Source organism: Protopterus annectens, chromosome 2.part1, assembly GCF_019279795.1.
Source record: "Protopterus annectens isolate FY-2018-M chromosome 2.part1, PAN1.0, whole genome shotgun sequence".
NCBI classification, from domain to species: Eukaryota; Metazoa; Chordata; order Ceratodontiformes; family Protopteridae; genus Protopterus; species Protopterus annectens.
Genome location: NC_056729.1, coordinates 1589740351 through 1589759037, shown reverse-complemented (window position 1 = coordinate 1589759037; position 18687 = coordinate 1589740351). Strand labels below are relative to the sequence as shown.

General features: G+C 43.8%; 1 protein-coding gene across 1 annotated transcript in view; it reads right to left on the bottom strand.

Moving 5' to 3' along the window:
* The window catches only part of PLOD1 (procollagen-lysine,2-oxoglutarate 5-dioxygenase 1), a 1142395-nt gene that overhangs the window by 34633 nt on the left and 1089075 nt on the right, over positions 1–18687 (bottom strand). The window lies entirely within an intron of this gene.

The window sequence follows — 18687 nt, the reverse complement described above, 5'->3', positions numbered from 1 at the left end:
TTGTAGGTCAAGCAGAGATTGCCTCTAAGTAGGCGATATATTACAGAGAAATACTGGAGTTTTTTTAGTCTTTCCACATTGGGCAAGTGTTTAAGGCCTAGGATCCTTTTAGTGAGGTATTTTTGTGGTCTTTCTAGCTATCGCATATGTCTAGTGAGGTACATGCCAAATGGGGCTTTGTACTCGATAATTGGTATAATGAGGGAAGAGTAGAGAGAGACAATTACCTCTTTTTTCCTGGATGCAAAACCCTTTGAAATGACATGTGCCACATAGAAGGATTTTCTGACCACAGTGGCAATGTGATTGTCAAAGGAGAGATTGCTATACAGTTGTGTTCCCAGATCTCTTATAACACCTTTGGTGTTCAGTGGACTACCATTGATGTGGTAGTTCATGGGTACTGTATTCTTCCCAAAGGGAATGATGATGTATTTTTTGGCATTGAGCTTAAGGCCATGGTTTTGACACCAGTCAATGGTCTCCATGAAGCCTTTCTGTAGAAGGTCTACATCACTTAGAGAGCTGCTCCCAGTTTGCAATCGTCTGTGAACTTGGTCAGCCGGAGTCCCTTGGTTTTGGCCTGGACTTCAGAAAAGTAGATGCCAAACAGGAGAGGATCCAGGACCGATCCCTGTGGGACTCCACTCAGACTGGACAGTAGTCTGATTTGAAGTCAGCTACTTTCACAATGTGGGTTCTATCAGTAAGCCAGTTTGCAACCCACCTTGTGACATAGGTATTGATGCCTAGTTTCGTGAGTTTATCTATGATTCCTGAGTGTGGAATTGTATTGAAGGCCTTGGCCAGATCGAGGTAGGCTGTGTGAACTACCTTGCCTTAATTCACAGATCTGTTGACAGACTTGAAGAAGTCTACCAGGTTGAGCAGACATGATGTACCCTTCACAAATCCAAACTATGTGGGGTCTAGAGTTTGGAGATTCCCTATGTCCCTATTAATTAGGTCCATGATGAAGCACTCCATAGCCTTGCATACCAGGCTCATCAGGCTAATGGGCCAGTAGTTCCCAGGGTCCGTAGTCACCCCCTTTGTGGAGTGGGATGACTGTGGCAGTGCACCATTCGGTGGGGGCAAATACTGAAGTGAAGCTGTGACTGAACAGGGCACACAGGTGTGGTGCCAGTTTATTTTGCAATTCATATAGAACACAACCAGGGATATTGTCAGGTCCATGGAAGCTGTATTCCTGGCCTTGGAAATTGCAATTTTAACCTTTTCAGCTGTAATATTGGGTACTAGGCATTCCTCAGGTATTGTGATTGGACCTTTAGGGAGTGAGATGGGGGTACAGTTGGCACTGAATCTGTCGACAAGTATATTGGCAATGTCTGTTGGCTCAGTACAGGAGCTACCATTGTGTAGTAGCTCTAAGCAGATCTGAGCATTGCCCTTGTAGATTTCTGGCGTAACTATAGAAGGCCTTGTGGTTGTCTTTAGTATCTGCTGCAGTTTTGTTTTTTAGCTAGCTTTAGAGGATTTAATGAGGGATCTCAGCTTTTTTGTTGAGGCTAACAAGGGAGTTTTTCCAGTCTTGGGACTTCACCTTGTTCTGCAACAGTTTCCTCCATCTGTTGTAGAGTTTATGGCAGGAAACCACCAGATTGGCTTCCTTTTTTTGGAGGAGAATGTCTTGGTTCTGTTGGGAATGGCCTGTTCCATGCATTTGTGTATGTGATCATACAGTGCTTTGGAGTATGATTCAGCAGTCCTGCATTTATTCTCCATTAGCATGGGCATCGTGAAGTTAGCCACATCAGTTTTCAGAAGCCCAAAGTTACCTTTGGAAAAGTTTTTCATGGTGCTTACCTTTGCGGGAGGTGTGGGTAGGATGTGGATATCCATGGTGATTAGCTTGTGGTCAGATCTGACCAGGGAGGAGTTTACAACTGGTGTAGAGCAACGGTCGCCCATATCAGTAATAACCAGATCGAGGATGTTGCTAACCCTAATGGGGATAAGAATGAGCTGGTCCAGGGCATTGGAATTAATGAATTCCAGAAAACATTGAGCAAGTATGTTGGTACTTGAGAAGTTTTCCCAGTTAATGGAGGGGTAATTACAGTCACCCGGGGCTATATTAGAACATTGAATATTTAACAGGTTCAAATCACTAAAGGTCGACCTTTAGTGATAGAACTGTTAAAACATTGAATGTTCAGAAAAAAAAAAAATAAATAAACGGTGTAGGCAGGGGACAAGCACCCCTGCACCCCCCATTACTTAAATATACCAACTCTGAGACCGCACTACGTTGAAGTAAACAGAAATCTCCCCTTACAGAGATTTCCATTTACTTCTTCGATGTTCTGCAATTTCGCTATTCTCGTGTCGACAATGCCAGATTCGACATTGTCAGCTTTCGAGAATTTAATATACACCCAAAGTCATCCAGTATGAGTGTGTTGGGTTGGACCTTAATATTTTCCAGGGTATTTAGGAATGTGGAGTGGGAGTCTTGGGACATGGTGGGGGAATCTATAGCAGGCAACAACCTGGATTGCAGTCTTACCCAGTGTTAGTTGTACCTGAAGTATCTCTGACGTGTTATGTTGAGCTACTAGCCTGGAGGTGTGCATGTCTTTTATGAATATCAAGAAACCACCGCCTTTAGGGCTTCGGTCATTGTTTTGGGGCAGAAAGATGTGGTATGAGTTATAGCCTGGTAGCGCAGGAGTGCTTTCAAGTGCCTTGAACCAGGTCTCTGTTACTGCACAAATGTCAATGTTGTACATCTTAAGAAGCACTTCGAATGAGTGCATCTTGAGATTTAGACTTCTAGCGTTCAGTAGCATAACCCTCAGATTACATATGCTTGTAGCTGTTACGGTGGTATTTTGGTGTTCTGGACATTGCCTAAAAATGGCACTATAGGGGGGCAAGCGGCTTGGCCAGAATACGGAATCCCAGGGGCCACAGATGCAGGCCATCTCTGGCGTCCTCTCCAGTTCAGCTGGTCAATCTGGGTATCTTGAGACAATGCTACAATTGTCTCATGTACACAGACATACTCGGAGGCTCTAATAAAAAACTTACCAAAACAACAGAGGCTCCCAAAGCAGACATCCAAAAATCCACCACCTCAAAACAAAACACATGCAACACATACTTCAATAAATCAGTGTGTCAACCAATCACAGCCCTTAAGGCCAAACACCATGCCTGATACACTAGTAATAGGTGACTCTATAGTCAGACACACTGATGTCCCGCTGACCAGGCTGAACAAGGAGAGGGTGACTGTGAGCTGTCTATCGGGAGCTAGGATCCGCCACATAACACATGCACTCAAGTCACTCCAAAGCAAGTACAAATATGACTCCGTCATTGTCCATGCTGGCGTGAATGACCTGAGACGCACCTCCCTGGACTACATGAAAAGAGACATAGAGGAGCTCTCCGATTATGTAGCCCAAGCTGGTATGACCCTGACCCTGAGCAGCATCTTGCCCTCACCAAGAATGATACCACAATACAAAGACAAGATGATCAGCTTTAATAATTGGCTCAAGTACTGGTGTCATTCTAAGGGGATCCAATGTCTGTCTGCCTGGGATGACATGTTGGACAAGCCATGCTGCCCAAGGATGGCTTACACCTGTCACCATTGGGCTTCCGGATATTGGCTAAGGCTCTTGCCACCCCCATAGTGCCTTTTTTAGGCAAGGCTCAAAAGACAAATCCACATCCTTAGAAAACAAAAATGGAAAAAAACTAAGGGTAATGCTGCTCAACGCCAGAAGTCTAAATCTCAAGATGCAGGCACTTGATGCACTCCTCAGCATGGAGAACATCGACGTCTGTGCAGTAACTGAAACCTGGTTCAAGGCTCCTGAGAGCACACTGGCGCTACCAGGCTATACCTCGTATCATGCTTTTTGGCCCCAAAACCCAGGCCGAACCACAAAGGGAGGGGAGTGTCCATATTCATCAAGGACACCCACACCTCCAGGTTAGTAGCAACACATGAAGCATCAGAGACCATACAGGTGCAACTAACCATAGGCAAAACTGCTATACAACTGGTAGCATGTTACAGACCACCCTCCCAATCTCAAGAACCCCACTCAGCCTTCCTGAAGACATTGGAGGATATGAATGTATCACAAAATACCATCATACTGGGAGACTTCAACTACCCAAACATAGATTGGGTACATTATTCTAGCCCTAATACCCTAGCCCAGAGGTTCCTGGAATTCATAAATTCAAATGCATTGGAACAACTAGTCACCTCTCCCACTAGGGGAGATAATATACTAGACCTGATCATCACAAACATGGGGACAAAATGCTCCACACCGGAAGTATACCCCTCACTAGTGAGATCTGACCACAAACTAATCACCCTGGATATACATATCCCACCTCCACCCCCAGAACAAAAGATCACAGTGAAAAACTTCTCAAAAGCAGACTTCACTCTTCTTAAGACTGAGATGGTATCCTTTAAGCCCACTATCACAGTGGATACCACATCCCACAATGCCGAATCTTTCACAAATGCTTTCTATGGACACCTCCAAGAATGCATGGATCATGCAGTCCCAAATAAATCCAAGTCCCTCTCCACCAAAGGCAAGCGTCCTGTCTGGTGGGCCTCAGCCATTAACAAATTGTATAACAAAAGAAGGAAGCTACTGCACGTCAGAGCAAAATCCCATGAAGGGAAGACATCTCAGATCAACATTAACAGAAAACTACGTTCTCTCATAAAAACATCCAAGGCCAACTTTGAGAGAAAAATCGCTAAGGACACTAAAGATAACCACAAAGCCTTCTTCAGCTATGTTAGAAACCTGGGCAGAAACCCTCAGATATGCTCAGAGTTGGTTCACAACAACAAAAAATACACTGAACCCACAGATATTGCCAACATTCTGGCTGACAGGTTCAGTGCAAATTTCTCCCCTCCCTCATCCCCAAAAGAAGAAATACTCATCCCAGCTGAATGTAATCTCCCTGTCATCTCAGATGTCCAAGTCAGAACCGCCCTAAACAAAGCTAAAAACACAGCATCAATGGGACCTGACGGTATCCCGGGTTGCGTGTTACGTGAACTCCAAGAGGAGCTAAACCCACACATAAAAATGCTATTTAACCTTAGCCTTACTTTGGAATATGTACCTGAACACTGGCGTACAGCAACAGTGGTCCCACTCCACAAAGGGGGGTGCCTCTACAGACCCTGGAAACTACTGCCCCATAAGCTTAACCAGCCTGGTCTGCAAAGCTATGGAAAAAATCATTATGGAACTCATAAACAGAGACATAGGGGACCTACAGACACTTGACCCCACCCAGTTCGGCTTTGTAAAGAGCAGATCCTGCCTTTTGAACCTGGTTGACTTTTTCGAAACAGTCACTAGAGCCATTGATGAGGGCAAAGCAGTCCATACAGCCTACCTGGACTTGGCTAAGGCCTGCGACACAATGACACAATACCCCACTCAGGCATCATAGATAAGCTCAACAGCTTAAACGTAAACCCTTATGTCACTAGATGGGTTGCAAACTGGCTAAAGGACAGAACCCATAAATTTAAAATCGCTGGAGCAATGTCAGACTCAAAGCCAGTCACAAGTGGTGTCCCACAGAGATCTGTCCTGGGACCCCTCTTGTTCGGCATTTATTTCTCAGATGTTAAAGCAAACATGGGAGGGCTGTGGCTGACAAAGTTCGCAGATGACTGCAAACTAGGCGCCATAGTCGATACACCAGTGGACACATACATCCTACAAAAAGGCCTCACAGAAACGGACAACTGGTGCCGGAGTCACGGCCTTAAACTAAATGCCAAAAAATGTATAGTCATCCTCTTTGGGAAAAACAAAGTACCCACAAATTATCACATAGACAGCAACCCACTGAGTACGGAAAAAGTAATCAGAGACCTAGGGACCCAAGTCGACAGCGACCTCTCATTTGACACCCACATTGCCAAAGTGGTTAGAAAAACATTCTACCTTGCACACCTCATCATGAAGGGATTCACATCCAGATCCAAGGATGTCATTGTACCCCTATACTCCTCCCTCATCAGACCCATGATTGAGTACAATGCCCCATTTGGTATGTACCTCACCCGGCATTTGCAACAGCTGGAGAGACCACAAAAGTACCTCACCAAGAGGATCAAGGGTCTCCAACATATGTCTTATTCTGCCAAACTAAAGAAACTTCAGCTCTATTCAGTAGCATACCACCTGCTCAGAGGTGATCTCTGCCCGACGTACAAGGCCATGTCCAATAAGGACCTCATGGACATGCTCCACCTCAAAAAATCCAAATCCATCAAGACCACGAGAGCTAAAGACTTAAACCTAGGCACAAGTATGAATAGGACATGCTGGAGGGATAGATTCATAACCCAGAGGCTTCCCATGCTTTGGAACAAGATCCCAGTTCGTATTAGGCAGAGCCCCTCGCTGACTCTCTTCAAGAGAAATCTTGATGAGTGGATGGGAGATCGTAAGTTTACCCCAGGGGTCACATCTGTGTCACTGCTAGACAGGGGCACAGTAAACTAATTCTATTATATAAGGGGACCTTCATTGTGTCACTACTAGACAGAGGCACAGTATTCTAAATTTATTCTGTACATTTTTTGTACCATTTCATGGGGTGGCAAAAGCCACATCACTATGGCTAGGCTTACAAATGCCCCAGGGCAGATAGCCTAGTACTATACTATGAAACTATGAAACAAAGCATCGAGGTCTGTTGATCATGTCATCCCTGGCAGGTAGACACTAGATCCCCTTAGAATGACACTAGAAACTTAGCCAATTGTTGAAATCAATCGTTTTTTTGTTTATACTATGGTATCATTCTGGGTGATGGTAAGATGCTGCTCAGGGCTAGGGTCACACCCTCGTAGGCTAGACGATCCGAGAGCTCCTTCATGTCTCTTTTCATGTAGTCCAGGGAGGTGCATCTCAGGTCATTCACACCAACATGGACAATGACCGAGTCACATCTATACCTGTTGTGGAGTGATAGAACTGCAGCTATAACTGTAAGCAGAAAAATTCCTTTTTTCTTAGTAATATGTGAATAATAAATTACTTGACGTTAAGTGAATTTTGCATTATAAAGTGTTTCTGTAAAGAATGCAGAGGCACTTTAAATGTGATAATGGCAGCAATGTCAAAGAAAATAAGTTTTTTTCCCCAACTGCAATGTATCTGAAATTTATGGTGTAATGAGATAAAGGCTAGATATAAGCAGTATAAGGTTGTGATCTATGGTTGTTAAAGGGAAGGTGCTGAATTGAACCACGTGTGTGCATGCGTGTGTTTGTGTGTATGGGATTTAAATTATGGTGGTTCCCTGGTGTTATTCAAACTGGTAAAAATGTCGACTAAAATCAAGTAACATGATATTTTGCTAGCATTTGAGATGAGCTACATCATGAAACTGCAGAATCATTAGCTGTTCTTTTTAATCTATTAGCAGAGCTTTGCACTTATAGATTAGGTTCATAGGTTCATAGGTAAGTACTAGGCTATCTGCCCGAGGGCATTTATAAGCCTAGCCAGACAGTGTCAGCTTTCGCCGCCCCATTGATTAATTATCTGATCCTCTGTCAAGCAGAGCCAATGAAGTGATCCCAAGGGGTGTATTTTCTGTTACCCATCCACTTATCAAGGTTTCTCTTGAAGAGTGTTAGTGAGGGGCTCTGCCTGATGTAATTTGGTATGTTGTTCCAATGTGCTGAATGTTTACCTCTAGTGGCTGGAGTTTAAACTCCTGTTATGGCTACTGTTGTTCTGTGGCTGTCTGTTGGTGCCTTTGCTAATGGCATTCATTTGACCATTTGACAAATGTAATATTAATGCCCTTTTCAGTATTACTATCTATTAGTAAGGTTTTAAGAAGCATATTTATAAACACAAACATGTTTCTTCATATTCTTTGCCATTTGAACATTTCTACTCATTGGTTTGATTAATGCAATCAGTTTGATTTCTTTTGCTTTTTTATTTCTTCTGACAACTCCTTTTGCACAAGAGGAAATACAGTACATGTTTATAGTGGTTAAACAGTTATTTTACAAAGTTGCTGGTTCAAGTTCAAATCTCATTAACTTTTTCTTGCCTAGTTCTCTATTAGAACAGCATATTTAAATAATTTCCTGTATTTCACTATAAAATATTAAACGGCAGAGCCTAAGTGGCACTAATGGACTCTCCTGACCATATGGGTGATGTGGGAAGGAATTATTCTGAATGTACAGTGGTGATGTGCATTTAAAGCTATCGCTGACCTTCTTACTTTTTTTGTGTCTACTGCCAGGAATCACGTTTGATTTTTGGGGAGAGGATATTTCAAAGATGATGTAGATTAAGACATGTTGGGATGCACAGCAGCAAGTGCCACCAACTGTGGCATTAGGACATGCTTGGATACACAGTAGCTAGTCTCACCCACTGTGGCTTTAGGACACACTTGGATGCACAGCAGCTAATATCACCTGCTGTAGCATTAGGAGATGCTTTGATGCAGAGTAGTTAGTGTTGCCCACTGTGGCATTAGGACATGCTTGGATGCACAGTAGCTAGTGCCACCCCCTGTGGCATTAGGACATGCTTGGATGCACAGTAGCTAGTGCCACCCACTGTGGCATTAGGACACGCTTGGATGCACAGTAGCTAGTGCCACCCACTGTGGCTTTAGGATATGCTTGGATGCACAGCAGCTAACATCAGATATATAAACTGTCTGCAAGCACAGGCAATTAAACAGGAAATGAATGAACCATGAGCTCGGAGTCATCTGTATGGTGAAACATTAACAATATCACTTGATAGGGAAGTGACAAACAGTTCAGTGAAAATAAATGAACTCTAATATATTGACAGGAATACAAGCACGTGCTTTTTTAAATCTACAATCATGCAAAATTTGTTCATTTAATGATAGCCAGGGCACTTAAGCATTTTTAGCATGATTAAATCAACTGTAAAATGGGTAAAGCCTGTAGGTGGAGCTTCTACCCATAGATGGAGGGGTAGCTTTCCTTTTTGGAAAATGTATACAGTTTTGTGGTTAAAAGGAGTTGGGGGTTAAAATGGAAAATGTTAAGTTGTCTATCTCGCCTTCATTCTTGCTGGATGGGTTCGGAGCCGACCTCGGCTCCGACTCGGCCACTCTAAAAGCTCGAGAGTTGGTTCCACCGGCTCGAGGCTCCCCTTATATCCCACAATGCCAGGCGGTATTACCTCAGATCTCGTTTGCCGCTACAGCAATCGAGGTGTGTTGTTTCTACCGGCTTCAGGTCAGTTCATATAGATTAATCTATAGTTAATTTAAACCCCTTTAATTTAGCTTTTTATCGTTAATTCCCTTAATTGAGTGGATTTTGACCCTTTCCTACCTGTTTATCCACCCTTTTTTCCTCAAGAACTTATTAGTTCTTCCCTCGGGCCTTCGGGCCCTTCCATCCCCTTATTAGTGGAGTGTATGTGTTTGTAGAGATTTAAAAAAAAAAAAAAAAAAAAACTAACTAATTTTAGTTTAATTTTATTTTTAGTTAATCCTAGTGGACAGTGTAATCGGTGTGTTTGTGTGTGTGGTGGTTACACTTTTTTTTCCTTAAAAATGTCTAAGGATTCAAAGGTCTCAGGCTTCAAGAAGTGTGACTCGTGCTGTCAGAAAATGTCTCTGACAGACGGTCACACTTCTTGTGTGTACTGCCTGGGACCTTTACACCTGCAGGACTCTTGTGCTGTATGCCATGGCTTCAGCCCTAGAGTCCTGCAGGAAAGAAAAAACAAGCTCATCTTAAGAGGCTTGCTTAAGCCTGAGGGTTCCCCTTCTGCTACTTCGGGTAAACCCTCTAAGGCTCCTAGGTCCTCAACTCCAGCTTCTGAGTCGAGGCCTAAGGCTTCGAAGCCTACTACTACATCGGCTCCGGCTGGAGCCGATGAGACTCGAACTGCAACTTCTGTGGTTCCCTCGGCTCCGGCTGGAGCCGAGGCATTGGAAATTTCTGGGTCGGCTCCGATCAGACCATCGGAACTGACATCTAGGAAGAGGTCCAGGTCACCGTCCCTTGGCTCCATTCATTCGGCTCCAGCATCTCCCTTGCTGTCTGAACGGAGCCATAGATCTCACTCCTCTAGATCATCGAGGCTTTCGGATCATGACCTTCAGAGGGTAGTGAGTCAACTTCTTAAGTCCGAGGCACTGGCCCAAATGCTTCAGAGCCCGACTCATCAGTCGATGCTTAACCCTGTCCCTCAAAATGTTCCTCCTCCGACTCCTTTGAGCTCGGAGCCGGGGCGTTTCGGAACCAAGACTGTGGTAGCGTCGGAACCGATACAATTGTCTTCGGTTCTGTCATCGGCTCCGATTTCTTCCTTGGAAGAATCTCGGCGCCGGACTTCCCTCGTCGGCTCCGAGGGGGTGAGTGGCATCGGACCCTTGTCCGACACCGCTCTCCCTCTCGGCGCTTTGGCGCTGGTGAGTTCGGCTCCGACATCGGCCTTGGAGCCATCGCTGTCGGTGCCGAGGGAGGTTCTCAGCTTTTCGGAGCGGGGACCTTTGGCTCTGCCTGACAGGGGTGCCTTCGAGGTCATGCGGAGTGTGTTGGAACCCGGTTCAACTCCACAGTCGGCTCCGTCCGTCCTTCCCTCTTCGGTGCCTCAGGTTATGTCTGCTCACTCCCTCATCCCAGACCGCAGAGAGACAGCTCCTCAAGAATCCCCTGTGGGGATCTCATCCTCTTCCGAGGCCTCTCCTGAATTGGCAGGGGAGCCCCCTAGGTAGAGAAAGTGTAAGAGGAAGCACATAGACTCACCTGAGTCTGTCACCTCTGACACAGATTTAGAGGATTCCGAGGGTTCCCCCCATTCCCCTTCTGAAGATGTCTCCTTTGCAGACATTCTAGAGATCCTTAAACAGAGGGGAAATTGGCCAGCCCTTAACCCTTCGGAGGATGAATCTGTGTATCTTGAGGCGTTTGGCTCTCGTCCTTCCACCTCCTGGGTGTCCCCCCCCTTTGACCCCCTCATGCAGGTGGTAGCAAAAAAGGCTTGGACGGCTCCTGATTCAGTGGACCCTACCCCTAGGAGACCTTCAAAGTTTATCACAGCACCAGCAGATAAACAATTTCTGACTAAGGGAGTTTCTGTGGATGCTATGGTGGTAGCTGCCGCCACTAAGAAGGAGCTAGCTGATCCTTCGGTGCCTGTCCATCCTCCTAACAAAGAATCTAGGTCTATGGATAGGTACGGGAAGCGGATGTTTTCGTCAGCGACCTTTGCTATGCGTTCGCTGAACTACCTCTGCCATTTCACTCGTCTTCAAAGAGACTTGATCAAAGAAGCGAGTGAGATGTTAAAGGATCCTACAGCTGCGGGTTTTCAGGACAAGATGAACACTCAGCTGGCTACCCTAAATTCTATAGCTAACTCCTCCATGCGCCTCCTTTCATATGCGGCTGATGGAGCGAGCAGAGCCGTAGGGACAGGTGTGGCCTTATGCCGGCATGCCTGGATGCGGCTATGCAATTTTGCGGACCCCTTTAAAACGTCTTTCACTAATTCCCCATTTGATGGATCATCCCTCTTTGGTCCTCAAGTGAAAGAAACCTTAATGAGGTGCGAGACGGATGGCAAAACTCTTTCTGCTGTCGGAGTCCGTTTTTCTACTCCTTCTAGGCCTTACCCCAAAGGCCAGAAAAGTGGAAAAATGTGGTTCCGCAAACAATCTCAAGGGACTTTGCCTGACGCACAGAGTCGGTTCCCCTCCAGAGGCAGAAGGGGGAACAATAATGGTAGACGTCGCCGTAGAGGCAGGGGGGGTCCGCAGAACCAGGGTAATCGAGAAACCTTTTCCGATAAGCCCTTCCAGCATCCCTGAGGTGTTGCCCGACTGTCCACCTTCGGAGGCAGTCGGGGGAAGATTGTCACTGTACCCAGAAGCCTGGCGATCCCTAACTCAAGACAAGTGGGTACAGTCCATCATTTCCGAAGGCTATTCCATTCCGTTCTTTCGCATTCCAAATCAATCAAAAAAATCCCTTCCAGATGTTCCACCCGCTCAAAGGGATCAAGCAGCGTTGGAAATATCAAAGTTGCTTGCAAAAAGAGCCATTCAGCCAGTGCCAGCAGACCAGCAATGATCCGGAATCTACTCCAAGTTCTTTTTGGTTCCAAAGAAAACAGGGGACTGGAGACCCATTTTGGATCTCAGTATCTTGAACAAGTCTGTCAAGAAAACAAGATTTCGGATGGTCATGCTACAATCCATCCTACCCCTATTGGGAAAGGAAAACTGGATGTGCTCTATAGACCTCCAGGACGCGTACTATCATATAAAAATGAACAGACGCTCCAGGAGATTCCTCCGCTTCAGGCTGGGAACCAGTCACTTTCAATTCAGAGCCCTGCCCTTTGGACTCACCACCGCCCCCCGGGTGTTTACCAAATGCATGGCAGTGGTAGCTTCTCACCTGAGACGTCAAGGATTCCAGGTGTTTCCATACCTGGACGACTGGCTCCTCACAGCTCCTACCAAGCATCTTCTTCTACTTGCCAGAGACTACACCTTTCGCATTTTTCAAAAGTTAGGTATCTCAATAAATTGCGAAAAGTCTGTTTTGTCGCCTTGTCGTGCTATTACCTTCATAGGCGCAAATCTAGACACAGTCAACATGTCTGCGAGACTTACAGACCAAAGAATAGCAGACATACACAAACTGGTCTCCCTTCTCTTCCGCAGCAACAGAGTCAAAGTCAGATTAGTTCTAAAAGTACTGGGGATTATGGCGGCTGCTATCCCTCTACTTCTATTAGCCAGATTTCACATGAGAATCCTTCAATGGATGCTCTTCACACAATGGTCATACCAACAACTTCCGATGTCCCACACCATTGTGATTACGCAAGCATGCAAGAATCATCTTCTTTGGTGGATTTCTTCCCCCCAGCTCTTCCTAGGAAGACCCTTTGTCCCTCCCCCTCCGGTTGCTACTCTGACAACGGACGCCTCCCTGATCGGGTGGGGGGGGCATTATCAGGGCAGAACAGTCCAGGGCATATGGCAACCAAACGAACGCCACTTGCATATAAATGTTCTAGAGATGAGAGCAGTGCTTTTAGCCTTGCAAGCCCTTCAAGACTCTCTTCCCTTGGGAACGATAGCAATGCAGATGGACAACATGTCTGTAGTGTGGTATATCAACAAACAAGGCGGAACCAGGTCCTACCCCCTATGTCGAGAAGCACTCAGACTGTGGCAATGGGCGATTTCTTCTCAGCGGTTTCTGATAGCAACGCACATCCCCGGGAAGTCCAATCTTATAGCGGACAAGTTGAGCAGAGCTATCCTTATGCCTCACGAGTGGTCTCTGAAAGATTCTATCTTGGAGAAAATTTTTCTCAAGTGGGGTCAGCCTTGCTGTGACCTTTTTGCTACTCCCCAAAACAGCAAGTGCAAAGATTATTTCACCCTCTTCCCATTACCAGGCCAGCCCAGCAGAGACGCTCTAGTCCAAGTTTGGCCCCGGGGACTTCTGTATGCATTCCCTCCTTTCCCACTAATCTCTCAAGTGATACAGAAAGCTATCGCTCAGAAGGCCTCATTGATCCTCATTGCTCCTTACTGGCCTCGACAGGTTTGGTTCCCCTTTCTACATCAATTTCTATTGGAGCAACCTTGGCATCTGGACCTAGTTCCAGATCTTTTGATCCATCAGTCGGGTCAGTTACATCGCTCCCTCCCCTCTCTGAACCTCACTGCTTGGTTCCTCCAGTTCCAACCTTAGCCAGGCTTCCTCAAATATCTCACTCTGTTCGAGATATTTTGATAGCTTCCCATAAATCTTCCACTCGGAAGATTTATCTAAGTAAGTGGAAACGTTTCTTCTATTGGGCTCAAGGAAGGGACATAGATCCTTTCACTGCTCCCATCCAAACAGTCCTTGATTTTCTAGCTGAACTTTTCCATGCAGGTTCATCTCCTTCTACTCTTAAAGTTCAATTGGCAGCTATATCTAACTTTCATGTGGGCATCTCAGATTCTGCCATCATGTCTCATAAGCTTTGCAAAGCTTTCTTGAAGGGAGTTTTTCTTCTTAAGCCTCCTATAAGAACTCCTCCTCCTTCTTGGGACCTTAATTTAGTTCTCACATCTTTGATTCTTCCCCCTTTTGAACCTGCAGCTTCCTGTTCAATGAAATTGCTATCCTGGAAGACTCTCTTTCTGATAGCCATTACTTCAGCTAGAAGGGTCTCAGAGCTTCATGCACTCAGCAGTCGACCACCATATCTGTTGTTTCATAAGGATAGGGTATCCTTACGGACCAATCCATCCTTTTTACCTAAAGTAGCCTCTGCGGCAAATCTAAATCAAAACATAGACCTCCCTGTGTTTTTTCCTAACTTTTCTAACAGGTCTGAACAAAAATTGCATTGGCTAGATGTTCATCGTCAATTAAGGTATTATTTGGACAGGATCAAACAGATCAGAAAAACTGACCAGTTGTTTGTCTCTTATGCAGAAGGCAGAAAGGGCCTGGCAGTTTCGAAGGTATCACTCTCCAGATGGCTAACATCCCTGATTTCCTTTGTGTATGAAATTAGTCACCAAAAATTGCCTAACAAACCAAAGGCCCATTCGACCAGAGCTTTGGCTACTTCTATAGCTTTCCAAGACAGGCTGCCTATTGATACCATTTGTGCAGCAGCTACATGGGCTACTCCTCACACTTTCATTTCTCATTATAAGTTGGATCTAGCTTCTAGACATAGAGCTAATTTTGGTTCCACTGTTCTCAAGAGTCTGTTCCGATAGGCCACCCGGGACAAGGTGCTAGGGACGCGGTCCCATCCAGCAAGAATGAAGGCGAGATAGACAACTTAACATATAGAAGTTATGTTCTTACCATAACGTTCCATGTTAGTTGTCTTCTTCTCGCCTTCTTCTTTAAGGCCCCACCTCCTTCCCCTAGCCTGGACAGACCTAGAGGAGTTTGATTGTGACCTCTCTTTCTTCCACCTCTATTGTATATGTATATGCTATACTTTGCATATATCCCTTCATCAGGTTTCAGGTCACCTTCTTCCTCTCCTTTTATAGAGGTGGTGTTTCCTTTTCCAGTAGTTCTGGATTTATTATTGGCTGGGCCTAGCTTACAAACGAGATCTGAGGTAATACCGCCTAGCATTGTGGGATATAAGGGGAGCCTCGAGCCGGTGGAACCAACTCTCGAGCTTTTAGAGTGGCCGAGTCGGAGCCGAGGTCGGCTCCGAACCCATCCAGCAAGAAAGAAGGCGAGAAGAAGACAACTAACATGGAACGTTATGGTAAGAACATAACTTCTATTTTACATAGATTTATGTTTTTTGAATACTTACTGAAATGAAAAGTCTGGGAAATTGTTACACAGGCCCAAATAGAGATGAGAAGCTGAAACTGCTTACAAGTTCAGTCTGCCAGATACTAATACGTGCATGTAAGTTGTAAGTCAGAAATATATTTAAAAATAGTTATGCAGACTATATGAAACTAAGAACATCTTATCAGAATGACTGTCTTTTCAATCATTTCATGGAGTGTGAAAGGTACTGCAGGTATGGACAAAAGGCAGAGTACTGAATTACATTAAAAAGTCTAGCATGCAAATAGGAATGTTACAGGAAACACTAGATAGAAAAGATGTCACTTTGGCAAATAAAGGATTTCAGCAGAGTATTAAGGACAAAGGAATAAAAGGTAATAATACTAATTGTGAAAGGAGCTCCAATAATGACAAAGATGGCAAAGAAAGACAACAGTGACAGATATGTGGCAATTAGAGGTTATTGGCAGAGAAGGAGGATTACATTGGGGTGTATTTACATTCCACATCACGTTGGTACAGAGGTTAGCATTGTCGCCTCACAGCAAGAGGTTCTCCGGTTCGATCCTCAGCTGGGGTGCCTTCTGTGCGGAGTCTGCATGTTCTCCCTGTGGTCGCGTGGGTTTCCTCCCACATCTCAAAGACATGCTGTAGGTAGACTGGACACTCTAAACTGGCCCTAGGCTTGAGTGCGTGCATGTGTGTGCCTTACATGGAAGGTTGGGCGCCGGGCTGGCAACCCAACACAGTAAAACTCCACTGCCAATCATGAGTGGACAAGTGATCCGCTGTGGCGACCCTAACCGGGAAAAGACAAAAGAAGAAGAAAATAGAACTAAATCACTGGCCATTAACATTCAAAAAAGAGCATGCTGATTGGTCAGCCCAACCAGCATTCCCCTTTGTAAATTGAGCATATACCAATGGAAAAAGTCTGGCTATCCAGACTTTTTTCCATTACTATAGGCCATAACTTTAAGTTTTCTTCACCCTAAAAAAAATAATAATAAAAATTAAAAATCTGGACAGTCCTGATATATGACAGAGACAGCATGGAGGAAATGCTTAGAAAATCAGATGTTATTCAAAATTAAAGAAATGTACCTCATTTTTTGTATTTTCTCAATCCTGTCTCTTTCATACTTTAAAGTGTCCGAATTTCAACCTTATTAAAAACAGCAACAGAGATCTTCCTTTCTCCATTGCTTCCTTTCCAAAGCAATGAGTAAATAGGTCACCCAGACAAACCAATTAGTAAAAACTAAAAGAAAAATCAGGCCAAACTAGAGTTTCCACTGTGTGATTCCTTAAACCTCTTGTATTAGAGGTACACGGGCTATATGTATTTATTCTATTTTATTTTATTTTACTCTATATGTAAATGACCCTTGAAGGACATCAGGTGTTTTAGCTATATGGCAGTTTTGAATGCCCATAACCTTTTTCTTTTCAAGTCTGATATGGTCAAATTCCACTTGGGCTTCGCCCTTTAAACCACACCAACCATGGGTAAATCTTCAAAATACCACACCCACATAGTCAGTTATTGCTATATTAAGGAACTTATGAGAATTATGGGAGAGATAATTAGCTTCTAGCAGGGAACATTATTCATGGGTGGGAACAGTAACTTGATATACAATAAGAAAGATGTATCACGAGACAAAGAAGAGAAAATACAACAAAGGAGGATAGATTTCACCAGCAGGAACCCTCACAGAATTTACATTAGACGTTGCCCGTTTGATTCTCAGTTAGAGTGTCTTCTGTGTAGCGACATGCGTGAATGGGCGTTCCTTCATTGAAGGTTGTGCATTAGGCCTGGCAAGCCAATACGTAAAACTCTACTGCCAATCAATAGCGGACCGGAGTTCCGCTGTGGCGACCCCTAACCGGGAAAAGCTGAAAGACACATTCTCCAGTGTGCAATAACTGGGTTAGACTAGACAGAAATTATATTTCACAGAAGCAAAGGTTCTTAACTGAAAGTTTTGAAAACATATGACGTAACTACTTCAGAGCATGACCCAATAATGATTAAGATAATGCTGCAGGGCAATCATGTAAAAATGATACACTGGTGCTTTTCTACTCACCTATTAAAAGACTGGAATTTAAGTAATGGGCAGTTGAAATAATTCAAGAGTTGTTAGGAAAGACACCAATGTCTTCAGAAGGATTAGTGGAGGAGTGGGATAACATGAAACTGGAATTTAAAAACATGGCAGAGAGGACAGAGAGATATATGAGAAGTAATAGGAATTATTTAGAGGAATTATCAAAGGCAAATGTATTGCAGATGAAGGGTAATCTTACAGAACAGAACAATCGTTGAGTGCTAAAAATGGGATTAATAAAATGTTGTTCTTTTTATGAAACAAGAAACATCTTTATTAAATTATCACTTATGACATAGGCAATCATACATTTATGTTAATGAGAACAAACCAGACTGACAGAATTTTAGTTGCAAAATAAATTCAAAACAAAACTGAATAACTAAGAATAAACAACTTGGAAGACAACTAAGAGACTCTCATCACAAAATAAATTTAATGAAGCGCTTTTCGTCCGGGTTCCCACCCAGACTTTATCAGATACACAGTAAAAACATTGCTTAGTTTAAATATCCTTCCTATAGTCACATGACAACCTCATTCCCATTAAAATCAATATAACAATGTAATTTTGATGTATAATGAACAAATAAACAATAACTTCAAAAACATAATTATTACTTAACATATATTCACTAAAAAGCTAAAATGGGAACGTTTTCATTCATTAAATTTATTTTGTGGTGAGTCTCTTGGTTGTCTTCCAAGTTGTTTATAATTTTAGTTGCAGATATTATACATCACTTATAATATATCCAGTCACTGACAGTCAGACATTACATTACTCATTCAAATCCTGCCTTCTTTTAAACCTTATTCCTCATCTGCATGTAGTATTCCCACAGTTTCCATTTTTGTCTATGTAATAATAATGATAGATTTGTAATCAGAAGAAATTTCTATCTTCTCTAATAATTCCCAAATAATTTCTACTACCCACTCCTTAAATTCCTCTCTTCAACAGACAGGTGGGAAAACACCACTGCCTCATTTTTGTTTCATTACCATGCGTTTTTATTTTAGTTATTATTAGCCACGATCTGAAATAGTTACTGGATGCATATCAAAACCTTCAATTAAATGCATGTGTTCCTGTGAAATATATGTTCTGTCTAGTCTAGATCAGTTTTTGTATCTTGGGGATTAATATGTATATGCACTCCAAACTCCTACTACTGAGTTCAGATATTTCATGCCAAA